Source organism: Bison bison, unplaced genomic scaffold (assembly GCF_000754665.1).
Source record: "Bison bison bison isolate TAMUID 2011002044 unplaced genomic scaffold, Bison_UMD1.0 scf7180017864531, whole genome shotgun sequence".
NCBI lineage: Eukaryota > Metazoa > Chordata > Mammalia > Artiodactyla > Bovidae > Bison > Bison bison.
The window spans coordinates 3,662,080-3,681,830 of record NW_011495081.1 but is presented as its reverse complement, the minus strand read 5'-3'; positions in this window follow the sequence as shown (position 1 = coordinate 3,681,830).

Sequence of the window (19,751 nt, the reverse complement as noted above, 5' to 3'; positions counted from 1 at the left end):
TTTCTGCGCACCTTTTTGCTTATAACAAGCAATGGGTAAATTCCACTATCTACTTCATTCATGGAGAATGTAATAAACACTGTGATTGCACAATATTTGTGCCCCATAAAATGCTTGGAATATCAGTGTCTTCTAAAAAGCATTTTCCTCACTTAATTCACTTTCCCACGATCAGTGCTTCAAACTTTCCCTGCTTGTCTCCAGTTGCTAACCTCAAATTTCTCAAAACAGTTTCCATATAACACAAGTTTCATAAAATGTTTTGCAACCAAAGGGTTCTATGGTAAAGTAAGTCTCAGAAACACTCTATACACAATGAAATGCAATTACTTTTGGAGACATTCTCTTGTAAATATTGGCTTATCCCAATGTTTTTCAAACATTTGATTTCAGCACTAATATATGTATCTATGTGCATATGTATAAATATACTTAAGTGTGTGTATCAGGCGTAGTTCTCCAGAGAAATAGAACCAACGGGTGTGCTGGCGGTGGGGGTGGGGAGAGAATGTGTGTACATAGAGAAATAGAGATTTTATAAATTAGCTCACTCAAAGCTGGCAGGTCCAAAATCTGCAATGTAGGATGGCAGAGAGGAAACTCAGGCAGACTTTCTATGTTATAGTCTTGAGGTAGAATTCCTTCTAATTTGGGAAAACTGTTTTTGCTTTTAAGATATTCAACTAACTAAATGAGACCCATGCACAGTACTGAGGGTAATATTTACTTAAAATAAACTAATGGTGAGTCTTAATAACATTAACCAAGTGGATGACAGAGTATGAGATGGTTGGGTGGCATCACTGACTCAATGGACATGATTTGAGCAAGCTCTGGGAGTTGGTGATGGACAGGGAATCCTGGCGTGCTGCAGTCCATGGGGTCGCAAACAGTCGGATACAATTGAGCAACTGAACTTAACTGAATATCTGCACAGCAACATCTAGATAAATACCTAACTATCACAGTACATAGAAATGTATACACCGTTAATGTCTACTTTGTGGGATTCATTATGTTGTAGAGCATAACTTGGAACATAATTAAAACTCAACTACATATTGATTGCAAAATCCGTTTCACCTGTACAGGTAAACACTTGCATTAGAAAGGTTTTCCCTGTTAACTTCAAAACATTTCTCTATATTTATATTTTCATTTGTCTTTTATTCATATTTCTTAGGACTTACCTTCCCATTTTCTCCTACCTCTTTGAACGTTTCTATAGGGAGTGAGTAGGTCTACTTTGGAAAACAGCCTGACATGAACTCTCTTATGACCAAGTAGTTCTCTAAATGGTCAGCCTGAAATCTTTAGCAAGTAGACCATTTCCTAGCAAAGGTTTCTCATATTTAACTAGGTTAAAATTGATGAGACTTTTCTGATGATCCCAGATATTTTCCATTAACTGTTATAGAGCAGGACCTAAAGGGAATGGACCCGGATATATGCAATGTTCCAGTTATCTATTGTTGATAACAAACTACTCAAAAAGTGGGTGACATAAAATGATACACTTTTATTATGCCCACAGTCTCAGACTGTGGTCCAGAATTCAGACTAATCAGAGTACTGAAGTTTTGTTTCTGCTCCATAGTGTCTGGGGCAGCAGTTATAAAGTCTAAGGACTGGGGGTGACTGACAAGGCTACGGATTGACATATCATGGAAGATCTATCTATGTCCATGTTGGCTTTTGCACTCAATGTATATATGTCTCGTGTGATAGGATCACCCCAGGCTGCCCTCAGCTGGGTAATCTGTTGATCAGAGCAGCTATACATGACTGCTTCCTGTGGCTTGGGATTCTCAAGACATGGATTTTGTGTTCTCAGATGGAACATCTCGAGAGGGGACATGCAGAAATTAGCATTCCTGGAGACCAAGGCAGAAGCTGCACAGCCTATGACATAGTCATGTGGCATCACTTCTGCCAAATCTATCAGTCAAAACAGTCACAAGCCCACTCAGATTCAAGGGAAAAGGACATAGACCTGGACTTTGATGGGGGGACAATTAAAGAACTTTGATCCATGATTTAAAACTTCCACATGTCTTTTCGTAGGCATTAAGTTCAAGGCCAGAGTACAGGGTGAGCAAATTTGCAGGAAAAGAAGGTTGTTGAGAGGCTCTAAAAACATGAGGATACCGGATGCTTTTGCTGCTGCTGCTAAGTCGCTTCAGTCGTGTCCGACTCTGTGCGACCCCAGAGATGGCAGCCCACCAGGCTCCCCCATCCCTGGGATTCTCCAGGGAAGAACACTGGAGTGGATTGCCATTTCCTTCTCCAATGCATGAAAGTGAAAAGTGAAAGTGAAGTCGCTCAGTCGTGCCCGACCTTTAGCGACCTCATGGACTGCAGCCTACCAGGCTCTTCCGTCCATGGGATTTTCCAGGCAAGAGTACTGGAGTGGGGTGCCATTGCCTTCTCCGACTGGATGCTTTTAGACTCAACCTAAACAAGTTCCCCAGAGAAGGCAATGGCACCCCACTCCAGTACTCTTGCCTGGAAAATCCCATGGACGGAGGAGCCTGGTAGGCTGCAGTCCATGGGGTCGCTAAGAGTCGACACGACTGAGCGACTTCACTTTCACTTTTCACTTTCATGCATTGGAGAAGGAAATGGCTCCTCCTCCATGGGATTTTCCAGGCAAGAGTGCTGGAGTGGATTGCCATTTCCTTCTCCAGGGGATCTTCCTGACCCAGGAATCGAACCTGGGTCTCCTGCACTGCAGGCAGATGCTTTATCGTCTGAGCCACCAGAGAAGCTGTCATTTATAAAGCATTTATAAAGCCAATTATCAAATTATTTGACAATTAATGACTCACATATCTGTGAAGTAAGTTATAATACAATAGAGTACCAGATACTTTTCTCTTTTGCACTTCAAGGATATTTCAGGAATTATGGAATGCTTAAGTAAACAAATAATGAAATGTTGTGAAAGGTATTATATAAGTAGGAATTAATTGGTGGCATCCCCAGCCCTGGCAGGGGGAAACACTTGGGACCCATGAAAAGCTAAATCTTAGGAGAAAAGGTGGGGAAGATGACAACAATAATGCAAACATGTTAAGCAACAGAGCAGGAGATGGGAATGCAACAGCTGCATTATGATTGCAAGGGACTCAATATCCTCTTGCCTGAACTTGAGGGCAACTGAAGTATTTTTTTCTCCTGTGACCGTCTGCATCCATTAGAGCTGATTTTTCATTTCAGATAGTAAATACTCAATAAAATTTTGCAAGTCTTTATGGTGATTTAAGAAAATTGCAGATTATCTGTATTGGGTTAAAAGTTTCTCACGCATGAGTCTTAGCAAGACAGCTTCGTCAGGGGTTTGGGGGCAAGATCTGGCCCTAAATTCTTTATTTATAAAATAAGGATAGTGAGGGTCCTCCAATGAGGATCCTGTAGCATATGGAGAAGATTCTGGCACACAGCATATGTTCATCAAATATTGCCACATATGCGTCTCACTTACTTTCTTAGGCGTTCATTTTCTTATCTGTGAAAAGGGAGAATGTTGTCTCTAAGACTTGTGCTGATTCCAGAGTTCCAGGAGAATAGCACAGAGAGGCAAGTCTTGATGGGGATAGACCTCTTGATGAGGATATCTCAATAGGGTAATTTCACTCCTCAGGAAGATATTCCCCAGCATCTGAAGACATTTTTCACAAGTGTCACAACAATAAAAGTTGGGGAGAGGTTGGGGGATGCTGCTGACATCTAGTGGGTAGAGGCCAAGGATACTGCTAAACAGCCTACAAGGCAAAGGGCAGTCCTCACACAACAAAGAATTCTCCAGCCCTAAATGTCAATAGTACTAAGGCTGAAAAACCCCCGTTAGAGGGCTCTTGATGGGGAATATTGACTACATCCAAAGCAAATTTGATTTTACAAATCTGTGACTCATTCTTATTGGCATAGTTTCTAAGTCCCAAAAGATGAACGAATATTGATTCCAGTTTGAGTTCACATGTTTCCAGGTTTTCTCTTTTCACATTGAAGCTTCATTCTCTGCTATCAAGAAAACTAGTGGTGGTGTCCAAAGAGGTGTTAACTGAGTCCTCTTTATGTTCTTATTAATTTGTGAATGAAGTAGATGAAAACCAACGAGGCAGAAAATGGTTGTAAATGTAAATGCCAATATGCTTAATGATCCGGGGAAACAAGTTCAATTAGAGCTTGTCAGATGAAAATTATTCTGCTAGTTGACCTGTCCATAAACACAAAGAGGCTGGCCAAATACTAACACAAGCTGAGGAATGACTTAATTAAATGGATGAAGGGAAATCCTGAGTAATGAATCTTTAAAGTGATGAAAATCCTCTATTCATTTGCTGGTATAGGAAGCAACCATGGAGTTATGGAGTAGAACTTGCTTGGAGTAGCTATCACAGTATGTATCTTCCAGCAGGATGTCTGAGAACAAAGGACCTGGCTTTGAACTTTGGTTTCACTACTGACCAACTTCTTTTTTCCATTGTAGAATGAGGTCAGTCATATGTCATAACCACACAAGGTCGCTGTAAATATCAAGGGTGTAATAAACAATAATGCATAGCATTCCCCATGTTCTTCACATATGAAAAAAGATTTTAAAAAATGATACCATCTAACACTTATTAACAATAGTGTTAATGTTGTGGATAACGTTAATTCCACCCCTCTCTTTTAGGAATCTTGTTCCATCATGTCACAAAATATTAATTTAAGATTTGTAGATCTAAGCAAATCCCTAGAAATTATGCTGCAATAAGGGGTGCACTGAAATATTGTCATTCAATAGTCTTTTCTTATCTATTGAGGAGTATGCTCATTCACTATGGATTGAAAATATTCTTAATGAATAATCAAAACTTAACATGTTTTCTAAATTCTGTTCTGTGGAGACTCAGGAACATGATCTTGCAGTGCTGTATTGGCACAGTGAAAAATGCATATGTGTTGAAATTTAAGAGATGAAATTTCAAATCCAGCTCCACATTTAATTAACTCTGACTGTGGGTCAAATTCCTCATACTCTCTTAACATTGTATTCATAATTTTTGTATAACATCGACTTCATATTGTAATTTAAGATATTACATTAGATTAAATATTGAGAGTTTTATACAGTAGTAAACACAAATTCTTACATTAACTTGCTTTCTCTCATTGATGGCTGTGGGACACACAAAGAAAACAATGCATATTCAAAACTTCTGAAATAATACTTGATATAAAGTTAGCATTCAACAAGTATCAATTCCTTCCCACCCCATCTCTAGGTGTTATTTTAAATGTGCTCTAGTTACTTTACTTATTGTAAGTTCTCTACAGGATGAAAATCAGCTCTAGAGCTGGGTTTATACTGTGCCACTGTGACCTACATAGAGATTTGGTGAATCCAGAGATAAGACAAAACAAATCCCAAACCAAAAGGCTATCAATTGACTAAACTATTCACCTTGTAGCCAGATGTTTTAGCATTCTATTGACTCAGTTGAGTGTGTTCAGTTTTGTTTAAAATCATTTTTTCTTAGCCTTTTATTCACTCTATAACACCAGAATAAATGTGATTTTCCTTTTCTTTTTGAGACTTGTAAAAACAACAACAACAACAACAAATCTACACAACCATTGATAAATAAAGCAAAGAAGAAGTAAGTAAAGCCACATATAAACCAGAAGAGGACATGGCAAAAGAGTTCAAAATGCCTCATGTATGAGGAAATGAAAATACAGGGAGATGCTTTTATATGTTTACATTATATTTCCTGAGCATCTTAATAAGCCCAGTTCACTCAGAGATGGAAGAAAGCATGAGATTTGTTTTAGACAATTGCAACCAAATGCTGAAATATTGAACTGTTAGAAAGGCGAGACAGTCTGCAAGGAGTGAGTTGTCTACTCCGGCCAACAGAAGAGGCGTAAAACAGATGATGGACCATTTGCAATTTTTTTTTTTTTTTTTGGTGGTGGTAGGTAGGCATCAACTATGCCAGAGGAGACCTGAAATGCCCTGTGTATAAATGGATTTGGTTTTGTCTCTCTGTCTCTGTCTTCCTTTTTCTGCCTCCCTCCACTTTTCCTCTCTAGTCTGAGGCTGGGGAGAAGGCACACAATCTGTTCCAGCAACTGTCCCTCTGCCTCCCCTTTGTTCATTGTTTTTCTGTTTTCCTCTAACCTTGTGAGATGCAAAGCCATTTTACATCCTTTCTCAATTCTAGAAATTATTTTTATTAACCCACTCCATTTATGTTAAAGAACAGACCCTCAGTAAGATTCCTGATTTCCTACCTCTTTTCTCTTTTTAAGACATATTGGAAATGAGATGAAGTAAGGATGCTGTGCTCAGAACCACTAAATAGAATTACATGCATTTAGTGTCAAATGGATAGGCTTCCCAGGTGGTGTTAGTGGTAAAGAAACTGCCTGCCAAAGCAGGAGACATAAGAGATCCGGGTTCGACCCCTGGGTTGGGAAGGTCCCCTGGAGAAGGGCATGACAACCCATGCCAGTATTTTTGCCTGGAGAATCCCGTGGACAGAGGTGCCTGGAGGGCTATGGTCCATAGGGTCACACAGAGTCAGACATGACTGAAGCAACTTAGCACCAGCACCCAGTGTCAAATAGATTTTGTGGGAAGTCCTGGGTTTATCACTTTAAAAGTTCTGCAATTCAAGTAACATTCTTTACCAACCAAATCTTCAGTTTTCTCATTTGTCATCTGGTGGTAATACTTTCTATCTCTTAGTTTTATTACAGAATAAAAGTGAATGTCAATCCCAAACTCCTAGTCTATCCCTCCCACCCCTTTACATCTGGTAACCATTTTGGATTGACATGTACACTCTTCTATATTTAAAATAAATAACTAACAAGGACCTACTGTATAGCACAGGGAACTCAGCTCAAAATCTTGCAATAATCTAAATGAGAAACATATATGCAGGTCAAAAAGCAACAGTTAGAACCTTACATGGAACAACTGACTGGTTCAAAATTGGCAAAGGAGAAAAACAAGGCTGTATATTGCTATCTTTTTTATGTAACTTATATGCAGAGTACATCATGAGAAATGTCAGGCTGGATGAATCACAAGCTAGAATCAAGATTGCCAGGAAATATATCAACAACCTCAGATATGCAGATAATATCACTCTAATGGCAGAAAGTGAAGAGAAACTAAAGAGCATCTTGATGAGGGTGAAAATGCTGGCTTAAAACTCAACAATCAGAAAAAATAAGATCATGGCATTTGGTCCCATCACTTCATGGCAAAGGGAAGGGGAAAAAGTAGAGGCAGTGAACGATTTTATTTTCTTGGGCTCCAAAATCACTGTGGACGGTGATCACAACCATGAAATGAGAAGACCCTTGCACCTTGGAAGGAAAGCTATGACAAACCTAGACAGCACATTAAAAAGCAAAGACATCACTGTGTCAGCAAAGGTCCATATAGTCAAAGCTATGGTTTTGTCAGTAGAATTGTACAGATGTGAAAGTTGAACCATGAAACAAAGGCTGAGCATCAAAGAATTGCTGCTGTCAAACTGTGGTGCTAGAGAAGACTCTTGAGAGTCCCTTGGACTGCAAGGAGATCTAACTAGTTGATCCTAAAGGAAAATGACTCTGAATATTTATCAGAAGGACTGACATTGAAGCCGAAGGTCCAATATTTAGGCTACCTGGTGCAAAGAGCCGACTCACTGGAAAACATCCTGATACTGGGAAAGATTGAAGGGAAAAGGAGAGGAGGGCAGTAGAGGATGAGATGGTTAGATAGCATCACTGACCCAATGGACATGAATTTGAGAAAATTCCAGGAGATAATGAAGGACAGGGAAGCCTGGCATGCTGCAGTCCATGGGGTCACAAAGAGTCAGACATGACAGCAACTGCACAACAGCAAATGGGAAAAGAAAAAAAATAGACACATCAGTTCAGTTCAGTCACTCAGTGGTATTCGACTCTTTGAGACCCCATGAATCACAGCACACCAGGCCTCCCTGTCCATCACCAACTCCCGGAGTTCACTCAGACTCACGTCCACTGAGGCAGTGATGCCGTCCAGCCATCTCATCCTCTGTCGTCCCCTTCTCCTCCTGCCCTCAATCCCTCCCAACATCAGAGTCTTTTCCAATGAGTCAACTCTTCGCATGAGGTGGCCAAAGTACTGGAGTTTCAGCTTTAGCATCATTCCTTCCAAAGAAATCCCAGGGCTGATCTCCTTCAGAATGGACTGGTTGGATCGCCTTGCAGTCCAAGGGACTCTCAAGAGTCTTCTCCAACACCACAGTTCAAAAGCATCAATTCTTCAGCGCTCAGCCTTCTTCACAGTCCAACTCTCACACCTATACATCACCACAGGAAAAACCATAGCCTTGACTAGACGAACCTTTGTTGGCAAAGTAATGTCTCTGCTTTTGAATATGCTATCCAGTGGTCATGTATGGATGTGAGAGTTGGACTGTGAAGAAGGCTGAGTGCTGAAGAATTGATGCTTTTGAACTGTGGTGTTGGAGAAGACTCTTGAGAGTCCCTTGGACTGCAAGGAGATCCAACCAGTCCATTCTGAAGGAGATTAGCCCTGGGATTTCTTTGGAAGGAATGCTGCTAAAGCTAAAACTCCAGTACTTTGACTACCTTATGTGAAGAATTGACTCATTGGAAAAGACTCTGATGCTGGGAGGGATTGGGGGCAGGAGGAGAAGGGGACGACAGAGGATGAGATGGCTGGATGACATCACTGCCTCGATGGACGTGAGTCTGAGTGAACTCCGGGAGTTGGTGATGGACAGGGAGGCCTGATGTGCTGCAATTCATGGGGTCGCGAAGAGTCGGACACAACTGAGTGACTGATCTGATCTGATCTGATCTAGGTTGGACATAACTTTCCTTCCGAGGAGTAAGCGTCTTTTAATTTCATGGCTGCAGTCACCATCTGCAGTGATTTTGGAGCCTAGAAAAATAAAGTCTGACACTGTTTCCACTGTTTCCCCATCTATTTCCCATGAAGTGATGGGACCGGATGCCATGATCTTCGTTTTCTGAATGTTGAGCGTTAAGCCAACTTTTTCACTCTCCATTTTCACTTTCATCAAGAGGCTTTTTAGTTCCTCTTCACTTTCTGCCATAAGGGTGGTGTCATCTGCATATCTGAGGTTATTGATATTTCTCCCAGCAATCTTGATTCCAGCTTGTGTTTCTTCCAGTCCAGCATTCCTCGATATACTCTGCATATAAGTTAAATAAGCAGGGTGACAATATACAGCCTTGATGTACTCCTTTTCCTATTTGGAACTAGTCTGTTGTTCCATGTCCAGACACATATATATATATGTATAAATTAGTCACTTTGCTGTATAACTGAAACTAATACAACATTGCTAATCAACTTTACTTCAATATAAAATTTTTAAAAAGTGAATGTAAATGGTCTGGTTTTTGTGATTATAGTAAATCAGAGGTTTTATAAAAAATCTTTATGATTTTTATTGGATAATAGCATACTTTCATTTTTATCTGTAAACAAATAAAAAACACTAATTATATTGCAATAAGTAGTGGAGCTATTCTCTAAGTAGTTGGAAAGACAGTGGTACTGGTCATCTAGGTGTGTAAAAGTTAAGGAATTCATGACCCAGATACATTTATTTTTAAGTTATTATCCATACTGGTTTAGTTATTTGCCCAAAGACAAGAAACAAATATTACTCTCTCTTTCAATTTTGTATACTACCGTTCCCCAAAACATTAGAAATTTCCAGGCATATACAGTGGGTTTTTAAAGATTAATTCTTTTATTAATTAGCACAGATTACATTTGGGGTGGGGAAGCATTTTGGTAAGAATTTGCTCAATTGCTAAGTCATGTCCAACTCTGCGACCCCATGAACTGCAGCACACCAGACTTCCCTGTCCTTCACCATCTCCCTGAGTTTGCTCAAACTCATGTCACTGAGTCAGTGATGCCATCCAACCATCTCATCCTCTGTTACCCACTTCTCCTCTTGCTGTCAATCTTTCCCAGAATTGGTAGGAAGAATGTTCAGCTAAGTGAGTTTGGATGTGGAATTGAAGTTCCAGGGCCATAGTTATAAAATATGCTTTAAATAGTATATGTAAGTTACTCTGCATAAAAAATACACATAAATTTCAGAGAGAGGGTCAAAAAGGAGAAGGACTTGGAGAGAATACAGTAGAAACCACTAATAAAACAGGTGGATGATACTGCAAAGCAAGATGGTCCATAAGAAATGGACTCCTGGTGGGCTGAGAGAAGAACTTTTATCAAAAATAATCCAATATTTAATTTTATGTTCTGCTTAAGAAAAAAAGTTCAATTATTCTAAAACCTCAGCAAAATCTTCTATACACCACATACCTTCTATCACAGATTTTGCACAAATACCATAAAGGGGCCAATTTCTACCTCTGAGTTGGCATTAACCAAAAAGAAGTAAGAGATAACTTATAGAAATGAAATAATCTAGTGGAATCAGTTACTGAAATTCAGGAACTAGAATGAGAAATCTTTGTGAGGACATTATACTAATTTAAAACCTTAGGCTAGCAACAAGAATACAGACACAATTCCTGGGAATTGTGTAACCCACGGAGTGTGGAATAACCTGCTCCATAGTCAGATGAAGACTTTTATGATGGAAATACTCTTGTGTATCTTCAACATTAAAAACAGCTAATGTAACAGAAATAATTTTTTCCCATAGAGAAGTAATTCAATACTGAGTAGAGACTTTGAACATATACAAGTTCTGTAAATTTACTGAATAGAAAATCTCTTCTTTCAAAAGGGAATTCCGTTCCACATTTTCAAATGGTAACGATTATAGTGCATAAATCTAGAACTATACACAAGGTCATTTGTGAGAAATGCTTAGTACATTACCTGGCCCAGAAAAGTAAAAGTAAAAGTTTAGTAAATTTTCATTTTAGGAGAGATGATTATTTTTAGTTGTATCTTAACAAATGATATTCAGATACATCTTAGGGAAGAACCTGTACATATTTAGGAAAATACCTTGAAAAATTCTGGAAGTAGAAAATAAGATCTTCAGGACATGGGAGTTTCAAATAATAAACACAATTAGCAGCTGTAGTGATGGAGTTGGGTAATTCAACAGCTCTGTAAAGTTACTGGAGGCCCAGATTCTTTGCATTTTTCTTCCTGGCAACCTCAGGATGTTGGCCATATTTTCTAGGTTGCATAATGGCTGTTAATTTTTATCAGATATTAAAATCCCCTTTAACTTCCCTGCATTCTGAAAAAAAGGTCTATATCAGTTGTGTTTTCTTGTAAGCAATATTTCATTTAATTGAAACAGTCGAAGTATGAAAGTGCAATCACAGAAGAGTTTGTTTTGCTTGTTAAAATGATTGCTCTCGGTACCATTTATCCAAATTTGAAAACATGAGATTAAAATGTTTCTCTGTATCTATGAAACCTCTAAAATGTTACACTTGCTTTCCCAAATTTGAAGGTCAAAATCAAGGGAAAGCATGTGTCTAATACTCTGGAAATTTTTGAGTTTGGTTGTAACAACGTCAGGAAGATTTTAACTCAAGGTCTTCTGGAGAAAGAAAACAACAAAACAAAAACACAAAACAAAAAGCACCCTGACAGTGCATTGCGGTTCACAGTAATAAGGCCAAAGGAACACCATAGGAAACACCCCTGCAGCTTAATCAATGATCAGCCCTCGCACATAAGTCAAAGATGCACTCAATTGCTCCAAATTAGGAATAACTGACGTCAAGAACTGGCCTGATTTCTTACTGGTTTCACACTCTGTTGCCTGCAGTGACAAAGGAATAACAAATTCTTTTCCTCCCAAGGCACAAACTTTATTTTGTGTTATCTTCTTTCTACTTGTATGCTTCCCTGATTTATGCCAAAGGCAAACAAATACATCCAGAGAGACTTTAACAGCAGGATTGATCTCTATGTTGTTATTAGCTAGAGATGACAATAGTGTAGTAATTAATCTTGCATCATTCAGTTCCTGTTCTCTACACAACTTGGAGTACATGATGTTATACATAGTACCACAAAGGGAAAACAGTTATTTTACATACAACAGGGCCAAGAACTTTACACTTTAAATTCTTATTTTCTTGATTTGTGGATTCCTTTGTAAGAGTCCTGCCCATATCTTTGGATATATCAACTATAAAGATAAAATAGCAATTTATTTCAACCTGAACTTTTGGAACAATCTTTTAATGACACTAAATGATGAGAATTGGGGAGGTTGGGTAAGGCTTATTGATTTTACACTAAGAGAGAAAGAAAAAATATTTTATGCTAAATATTTATTCAAAATTGCACGTGAAAATGTACGCTCTCCTCTTCTCCCACATGTAATACTCATGGAGGAAATGAATTTAGAAACTAATTTGACCCACACAGAAAATGAATAGTTAGCCAGGGAAATCTTACGTTCAGGAAGAGAGGCAAAATAATATTATACTAATTTTTATAGTTATTTCTTTAATAGTTTCTCAAATTACTGAACAGTGTTGACAGGAGCACAGGGACACACTGTGTACTTTGCTCTTGAGAGTAGCAAGGAAGCATGACTTTAGGAGAGAAGTTGTTGAGAACTGAAAAGGAATGGCGCATTCCCCACATACCACCCAGAGTCATTCCTCTTCAATTTCCCACCCATGGAACCTCATTTACAAGCCCAGACACCTTGGGATGGGATTTTTTTAGTATTTGAAAGGCAGATCCTAGCCATAATTTTTTTCAAGAAATGTCTTAAGAAAAAGTATTTTGAAAAAAAGACAGGATTTATCTAGCACAGAATCTAGCTTGAAAGTCTGACGCAGTGTTTCTGAGAAACTATCAGTATTCAAAGTTGAAGTTCTAAAACAGGACTTCTAGAACATCTCTCAGTTGAGATATGCTCCCAACTTCCATTTTCCATGTTTTCTCTATGTTGATCATTGATACTCTTGAAATTCTAAAGCACAGATCCCCAACCTCTGGGATCTAATGCCTGATAGTGCCTGGTGATGTAATAATAATAGAAATAAAGTGTGCAATAAATATAATGTTCTTGAATCATTTCAAAACCATCCCCAACACAGTCCATGGAAAAACTACCTATCTTTCATGAAACTGGTCCCTGGTGCCAAAGAGGGGACCACTGTATTAAAGGATTCCAAGTTGTCAAATTGATTTGTGTTGATACTCCATGAGGCTTCTGTCTCTGCCTTTATCAATTGTGAATTCCTTGACAGCAGGTCATTCATATTTCTATATTCCCAACTATTATTTAGCTATGCATGAAACATAGCTAAATATGTATTTGTTGACTGAACATAAGCTTGAATCAAAGGGGAAAAGTTGAATAAAGTTAAATAGTGTTTCGTATAGCTGATGTATTCTTGGAAGGTTGAGAAGCCTTATATAACATATGTGGCAACTCAGTCAGAATGCTGACTAACCAGAATGCTCCATTACCTTGCCACATAACAGAGTTTGACAGATTTCACAAACTGGTGACCCACATGTCACATTTGGCCTACAGACATGTTTTGTTTGGCCTACAGAGGTTTTTTTTTTTAATTTTCAAAGTAGTTGCCAACATGTGAAAGTTAGTAGTTCTCACATTTTAAAGATCCACATTTTCTACTTCTCTTGAAAAAAAAAAAGATAATAGTTGTCCCGTATGGACATTTCTGCATAGCAATACTTGTTGAGAGCCCCATGGCTACCACACATTTAAGACAAGTTATGAAAGCCCAATTCTCCACAGTCTCCTTCAGGGAAGCACTCATTATTTTTCAAGCTTACTTGGCTGTTTCATAGAGGCATCTGAGTTTGTCAGTGTCTTAGGAAAAGGCTGTGTGCATAAATTCTCTCTCCAGGTGAGAATACTGGAGTGGGTTACCATGCTTTCCTCCAGGGGATCTTCCTGACCCAGGGCTTGAAGGCAAGTGTCCTGTTTCCTGGATTGGCAGGTGGGCTCTTTACCATTTGTGCCACCTGGGAAGCCCAGAGCCTATATATCTTTCATAAAAAGGTGAAGTGTTCATGGAGAAAAGGAGAAAGGAAGGAATTTTTTTATTTTTCAGTATCCATTAAAATTACAATCCAACATTTATTTGAACTATTTTGTTTAAGAGTCTATTTTGACATATGTGTTCATTCCATCTCCCATTGTTTCTATCCTTGCGAAGTTCTCCTGTACATTTAGCTTGAGTTATGCAGAAATCTCCTAGCTGGTGTTTCTACTTCCTATTTTTTCCTCTCCAACTATTCTATAAGATCTATAGGTCTATAACAGGAAGTAGAAATATCAGCTAGGAGACCCTATTCCCACAGAGCCTGAGAGATTCCCCACTGCTGACTTAAAAAGTTTAGAGTCAATGACTTGCTATTCAAGTTCATTCATCATCTGCCTTACATTTCTAAGACTACACATTCACTATATCTTTCCTTATATCAATATTGTAACTACCCATAGTTTATGCATAATTTTTCTCATATTCTTTCATCTTCCCATAAATCTTCTTTACTATCAAACTAACTTGTCTCAATACTATACTACTTCCTTGAGGTCTCTCCTCATGTCCCAGCCTAAAATATTCTATATTTTACAAGATCCTATAGTAATGTATCTTTAAAATTTTAATAGAGCGCACCATTTTCTGTGTTGTATTACAGTCATTTATGTTAAGATCATATTAAACAACAATAATGAAAATGACATTATTCACTACACTGTTGTATTTTTTAGACTCCACATGTAAGGGATATCAGATGGTATTTGTCTTTCTCTGGCTGACTTATTTCACTTAGCACAACAATCTCCAAGTCCATCCATGTTGTTGCAAATGACACAATTTCCTTCTTTTTGAAGGCTGACTAGTATCTTATTGTGTATATACACCATATCATCTTTATCCACCCATTTGTTGATGGACACTTAGCTTGCTGTCTTTGTGGTTTTGATTTGCATTTCCCTAATGATAAGTGGTGTTGAGTACATTTTCATGTATCTGTTTGGCATTTGCATGTGATTTTTGAGAAAAGAAAACTGTCTATTCAGATGTCTTGCCAGTTTTTAATTGGGTTATTTGTGTCTTTTTTTCTTTGCTATTGAATTATAGAATTCCTTATATAATTGGCTATTAATGACTTATTGGATATATGGTGTGCAAATATTTTCTTCCATTCTGTAGGTTGGCTTTTCGTTTTGTTTTATTTTGTTTTGTTTTTTCTTTTTCTGTGCATAAACTTTTCAGTTTTATATAGATTCACTTATTATTACTTTTTTGCTTGAGATTTTGGTGTCACATCCAAACAAATGTTGTTGCCTCAACAATATCAAGGAGATTTTCCTCTGCGTTTTTCTTCTAGATGTTTTACAGTTAAAAGTTTTATATTTAAGTATTAAATCCACTTTGAGCTAACTTTTCGAGAGAGAGAAGAAGTATCTCATCCAAGTCAAGAGGTGGAGGGTAGATTCAAACCCTGGTAATCTGATTCCAGGTTCTCTACTCTTTACCACCAGACCATAATTCTTATTCGAATAGCTTAATATGTGCCTAATTGCACTGATTTATATGGATTACCTAATCTGATCTTCCATGAAGCAATAAAATATCCATTTCAGAGAAGCCATTATTTTCCCAAATGTTCCTAACCTTAAGTGACAGAGTTTGGGTTTCAACTCAAATCTAAAATTGTAGGCCTAAATTCTAAACTCCCTCAGAGAATCTTGTTTATTGCCTTTCTGTATCCAAATATTAAGAGGGGAAAGATTTTAAAGTCAACATATCTAGACTAATTGCCATGGTAGCCCTTTAAAAGAGTCAATAAGAAGGGATACCCTACAAGTTTTTAAGGTATTTATCCATCTGTTTGTTATTTGTTCACTTATTAACTAAAAAGACTTCCCTAGTGACTCAGTAGTAAGGAATCTGCCTGCAGTGCAGGAGATCTGGGTTTGATCCCTGGGTTGGGAAGATCCCCTGGAGAAGGGAAGGGCTATCCAGTATTCTTGTCTGGAGAATTACATAGACAGAGGAGCCTAGTGGGTTACAGTCCATGGGGTAACAAAGAGTTGGACACAACTGAGTGACTAACACACTATTAATTAAAAACAAATAACAAAAAAATCGATAAACACCTTAAAAACTCACAGGGTATCCCTTGCTATTGGATCTTTGAGAAGGCTGCAATGAAAATTAGTCTAGATATTTTAACTTAAAAAATTTTCCCCACATATTTTACTCTTAATTTCCAAATTTTCAGCAATGTGAGAAGACTGTGACAGGTTTTCAATCTATGGCTTAGATTCAATGTCTTTTTTTTTTTTTTTTTTCTGTGCAGATTCTGAAAGATTGAGTACTACCATCTTAATAATTTACAGATATGAGAGGGACAGAACTTCCTTATATAAGTTTTGAGAAGAAACTCTAGTTAATAGATAAAGGGTGAGTATAACACACATATCAAAATCTGCTGGCAAAAGTTCAGTATTAAAAAAAAAAACCCTCACAAGTCATGAATATGTAATATCTTTGTTTATGGATTCCATGATTTAAGAGTGGATTAGCAAAAGAAGTATCAGAAGTAGTATTATGGGAAATTCTCTAGTTAGGACTCTGCACTTCCAAGAGTGCAGCTTCGATCCCTAGTTGGGAAACTCAGCCGAAAAAAAAAAGTTGTATTATGGAAAGACATAGTTGTCTGCTGTGTAGATAAAACAAAACTATAGGTTGTACTAATAGTAAATTGCATTCTGGCTACTTAGTATGATACCATTAGCAATGTATTCCTTATGAATTTAGGCTTTAGAAGACTTTTATCCAGTGTACCTATACTAAAGGATCTTTGAGCCATTTCAATGACTGGCAGGGTATAAGTTAACAGACTATGAAGGAGGCAGATTAGTTGGGCTCAAAGCATATTGGTTTTGAGTAAAGTAACACTCAAGTTGAGAGGGTGAACACCATGAAGATAGTAAATATTTTAGTTGAGAGGCTCTAGGAAGTGTAGAGAAAATGGTAAAAGGCACCAGAAAGGATGCCTAAGGCAAGCCTGGCTGATTTTCCAATTTTGCATAAGCTTAGAGTTCATAGGAAAGAGAGTGTTATTCAAGTCAAAATCTGTGTGGTTTGCACGCAAACAAGTTGATTTCTATCTTTCTTACCACCTCTGCCTTCCAGAGTCTTCATTTAGACATACAAAAATACATTTTATTTCAGTGTGTTGTTCAGTCACTAAGTCATGACCAACTCTTTGCAGCCCCATGAACAGCAGCACTCCAGGCTTCTCTATTCTTCACTATTTCCTTGAGTTTCTTCAAACTGATGTCCAGTTGAGTCAGTGATGCCATCCAACCATCTCATCCTCCGTCACCCCCTTCTCCTCTTGCCCTCAATTTTTCCCAGCATCAGGGTCTTTCCAATGAGACAGCTGTTTGCATCAGGTGGTCAAAGCATTGGAGCTTTAGCTTCAGTGCATTGCAAGAGTTAATATTGATACTTTCAAATAGAAATGTATTATTCTTACTTTTTTTCTGGATTCATATATGCACTCAAGACTCACATACCTTATTCTTTCCCTGATTTTTGATTCATTCTTAATTATCCAGGTGGGGGCCCATTACCATCTGAGTGCCTGTACTTCACAAACTATGCATATAATTCACTCAGGTTCTCTCTGTTATTTTTGCTGGGAATTTTCCTAAAGACTAACAGAAAGATTGGGGAATTTATCATGTGTGATAATAAACCTGTTGCCTCTTAGTCACAAGTTCAAATGCTGCCCAGCCTCTGGGGGAGGACAAATCAGCAGGAACAGATGCTGTTTTCATCCCACTCATTCCAGTTTTGACACAATGGTTCAGAATAGGTGCCAAATATTAACCATTAGCTCACTTCTCTTCCAAATCAATGGTAAGGACATTAGAACTCTAGGTCTTAATTTAGCCATCCTTTATGTAAGGTAGATTCCCATATTGTCCATTGGGAGGAGGGGAAAAGAGAGTTAGTGCATCTTCATTCCTTTTCTACAGTGCAATGTTCCTTCCTTAGAATTCTATCAGCTCTACTCTACATAAACCTGCATCTTTAAGTTTATTTATTTTTTTAATAGGAAATAAACTGGCATATGAAAATATACTTGTACTGCATTAGGTATTAAATATGAGGTGAAAAATCAAACGATATAAATATATTTGTGTAAGAGAATCAGACAGTCCTACAATCACAGAGATCCAGTCTGATGTCTTGCTGGACATATTCCATTTTGATCTTTCATGTCTATGCTCCATACTTCATTATTCCCTATGCCCCAGAAAGGGCTGTCCTAGCAGGCTGACCCTTATGAACTGCTTCCATGGAGTCATCTGTCCCCTGGCTCCTGGTTGAGATCAGTAAATGGGAAGGAAGCACAGTCATTATAGAGTTAAACAATATGTTGTTTTGTTGAATATTTCCAAAGAAATTCTCTCTGCTTATTTGCCATGGGATGGCTACATTTCTCTCAAGGCATTTTGTAATCAGTTCAGTTCAGTTCAGTTCAGTCACTCAGCAGTGTCTGACTCTTTGCGACCCCATGAATCGCAGCACGCCAGGCCTCCCTGTCCATCACCATCTCCCGGAGTTCACTCAAACTCACGTCCATCGAGTCGGTGATGCCATCCAGCCATCTCATCCTCTGTCGTCCCCTTCTCCTTCTGCCCCCAATCCCTCCCAGCATCAGAGTCTTTTCCAATGAGTCAACTCTTTGCATGAGGTGGCCAAAGTATTAGAGTTTCAGCTTTAGCATCAGTCCTTCCAATGAACACCCAGGACTGATTTCCTTTAGAATGGACTGGTTGGATCTCCTTGCAGTCCAGGAGACTCTCAAGAGTCCTCTCTAGCTTTATGCAATAAAGTCTCACTTCCCATATCAAGATGTATGCACTCTTCTCTCAAAACCTTGCCTTCATCTAGCTGTTTCATTGGAAAGCTATCTAATAAAGCTATAAATTACTGACTTATAATGTCATAATTATTTCTTTGTCACGATTTATTTTGTGGCCTTAAGAATAAACCATTCGAGTCAGTTCTAGTGAGGTAGATGAACCTAGAGCCTGTTATACGGAGTGAAGTTAGAAGAAGAAAAACAAATATTGTATACTAATTAATATATATATGTAATCTGGAAAAATGGTACTGAATGAACCTATTCGTAGGGCAGGAATGGCGATGCAGACATTGAGATTGGACTTGTGGACGCAACGGGGAAGAGAGGGTGGGATGAATTGAGAAAGTAGCATTGACATATATATACAATCATGTGTAAAACAGATAAATAATGAGAAGTTAATATATATCACAAGGAGCCCAACCTGGCGTCCTGTGATCACCTAGAGGAGTGGGATAGGGGGGTGGGAGAGAGGCTCCAGATGGAGGGAGGCTCAAGAGAGAGGAAGTATATATATATATAGCATATGTATACTATATATAGATAATATATATAATAAAATGTATATAAGTAATGACTGATCCGGGGTTCCCAGGTGGCGCTAGTGGTAAAGAACCTGCCTGCCAACACAGGAGACATAAGAGATGAGGGTTCGATCCCTGGGTTGGGAAGATCCCCTGGAGGAGGAAATGGCAATCCACTCCAGTATTCTTGCCTGGAGAATCCCATGGACAGAGGAGCCTGGTGGGCTACAGTCTATGGGGTCACAAAGAGTAGGACAGAACTGAAGTGACTTAGCATGCAGCAT